At 56.1% G+C, this 2,538-nt stretch overlaps 1 protein-coding gene across 1 annotated transcript in view; it reads left to right on the plus strand.

Annotated features, from left to right (window-relative positions):
* Nucleotides 1-275: 275 nt before the first annotated feature.
* The window catches only part of Tgif1 (TGFB induced factor homeobox 1), a 9,787-nt gene continuing 7,524 nt past the window's right edge, over nucleotides 276-2,538 (plus strand). The window contains exon 1 of the mRNA XM_017798564.2: nucleotides 276-299. The gene's annotated coding sequence lies outside the window, so the exon portion shown is untranslated. The remainder of the gene's footprint in view (nucleotides 300-2,538) is intronic.

Consider the following 2,538-nt stretch of genomic DNA (forward strand, 5'->3'; position numbering starts at 1 on the left):
TCCACCTTGTGGAAAGCACATAAAAAATATCCCCGACTATTGCTAGTGTTATGAGCTCACTTTGGGGGGTGGTTTCCTTCTGCAGAGTTATAAAGACCCCAGGCACTTACTTCCTGGAAAGTAAAACAAGTCTGCCTCTAGCCTTAGGGGCGGAGAGGGAGGGGTGGGGGAGGGAAGAATAAGGCTTTAGCTCCACCACAGAATCCTGTCAGCTTGCTCTAGAATCAACAACTGCTTCGGTATGATTTACTCCAGCAAAAGGTGTCCCTTGGCCTGTTCATGGTGGCTTTCGCCCCAGGGTGAGTTAAATTCTCAGTTTTTTCCCCTCCTCATGATTTGAAAGAGGCTTTTCCTTCTCTTCACCCCTCCCCCTTATCCTGTAAAGTTTGTTTTCAAACTGTAAACCCGGTTTCCATCTCTGTTGCTTGAGAATCGTATTAATTAGCCAAGCTGACTTGGGAGGAAAGAAAAGCTACCTTTGTGTACTTAATGAGAGCCACCGCTTGGCCAAGGATAACCACCGGGAAGAAGGAAACGTTTTTTTTTGGTCTCGCGCTGCCCTAGGCAGGCGGGGGTTGGGTTAAACCGAAGGGAGGCGTGTTCGTGGAGTGGCTTCGAAGCCACTTTCGAAGTTAGCAAACAAAGCGTCTCCGCAGCAACCGCCGGGGTCGGGACCAGACTCCTGCCACTCACCCTGGTGACTGCGTCGCCCGCCCCCAGCTCCTCCTCCCGCCATCTCTCCTCCCTCCTCTCCCGGTTCCCCAGCGGATATGAGCCACCAATCCCAGCCACAAACAAGCCTTCAAATGGGAGAGCTAGGCGGCCCTCCAACGGGCGGCGGGGACGCGGGTGCCCTCCCCGCGCCACATCTGTCCGGCTCTGGGGCGCTGCAGCAGCCGCGTCCGCAGGCAGGTCAGGGAAGGAGATGCGCCTCCGGCGGTTTGCAGCGTAGCTTCCGAGCCCGGTGATTTCTCCCAAGCGCATTTTCCCCTCGGTGTCCTCCAGGGCTGTTTCACGTGTGCGTTCTCTTGGGTGCCGAGCACTCTGCCAACCACAGAAGGGAAAAGAAGTCATTTTAAGGTTGCCGCTTTCCCCCTGTTGGTTCAAGTCCTGTAATTGGAAAAACCACCCGAGTTGCTTCAGCCGTGGCTTCCACGCACTCCGCGAGCCGGAGTATTTTTGGGAAGGGGGCCCGGCGGAGGCTGGCTTTAATTTGCAGCGTAATCGTAAACAGGCTCCAAAGGCTGGTCATCCTGCGGCCGCCTTAGTGGAGCTGGGTTTAGCCTTGTTTCCATCGAACTGTCTGTCTCCTGCCGGATCTCACCGAGGTCACAAGAACAGCCCACAGAGCCGAAAGTGGAGCCGGACACTGGCGCTGACGTTGCTACTAGGCTTATTTACGTTTGGGCTTTTTTTTTTTTTTTTTTTTTTTTAGGTGTTGGGGAAAGTCTTACGGTGACATTTGACAGTTCATTTGCTTTGTACAACCCGTCTGAGGCTAAAAACCAGCCGTAGAGGTGCGGGCATGCGCGTCTTGAAAGTCAGCCCAAACAGCATCTTTTGTTGTTGGTTTTAAAGGGATGGAATTTCACCTAGAAACTTCTCTTGGAGTCCTCCTAACTCCCAAACAAAATAAACCAACAGGAACATATGTTTACGCAGTGGCTACTTTCTGTTTGAAATACAGGGGGAGGAGGGGGTCCCCTAGTGAGATTTAAGTCTAAAAGTAGACACTTTACCGAAGCAGACACGTAGCCACGGCATGGTCGCCCCTCTTCCATGGAGATGGCCGTTGCGGGGTCCGGGGGTGGGGAGTTGGGGGGGTCTGCTGGGTTGCAACGGCGCCCTGGCTGTCCCCAGCAGGGACGTTTAAAGAGCTTGTGAGTATGACAAGTGTCTATCCGCAACGTGGTAGATTTCGAAACTGCCTTGCAATTCAATCCGGAACTCGCAGCTTTAGCCTGGGGGAACAGACATTCGCCGGTGGGTGTCTGGGTCTCACCTCCCCCCACTCCCACTCCCACTGTCTCGTGAGGAACCGTCCGCGAGAAGGGTGCGCCGCGCCGCCCCCGCGTGTCCATGGCAGCCCGGCATTCTGGAAGAAGTTGGTTCTTGTCCGGAATACTTTTCCTCCCGAGCCCCGCCCCTTGAATCCCGAGCGCCTGTCTCCCGCGGCTACCGCCGGGGCCATGGAGTTTAGGGCAGCTGTCAAAAACAAGTAGGGGGGAGCCTTTTCTTCCCTGGGGTAGAGGAGGGGAAGGAGGGGTGCCCCCCCTTCCATCTGTTGCAATTTTCTAACTAAACGTACTCTTTGCCAGCCCGGGGGAAGAAAAGGCCCGGAAAAGAGAAAGTGGGGAGGCTCGGCCCGTGTGGCCGCTGTGGGCCGAGGGATGAGAGCAGGGCACGCGTGGCTGGCGGGCACAACCGTGTTTCTGGACTCGGCCACCCCCACGCGGGATGGGTGACAGTGGCCGGCGGGTTCCGTGCTGTGAGGGGTCCCTGGCACCGAGCTGGAAGGTGCGGGGGGGAGGGGCGGAG

Source organism: Nannospalax galili, unplaced genomic scaffold, assembly GCF_000622305.1.
Source record: "Nannospalax galili isolate Female #2095 unplaced genomic scaffold, S.galili_v1.0 scaffold155, whole genome shotgun sequence".
Classification (NCBI taxonomy): domain Eukaryota; kingdom Metazoa; phylum Chordata; class Mammalia; order Rodentia; family Spalacidae; genus Nannospalax; species Nannospalax galili.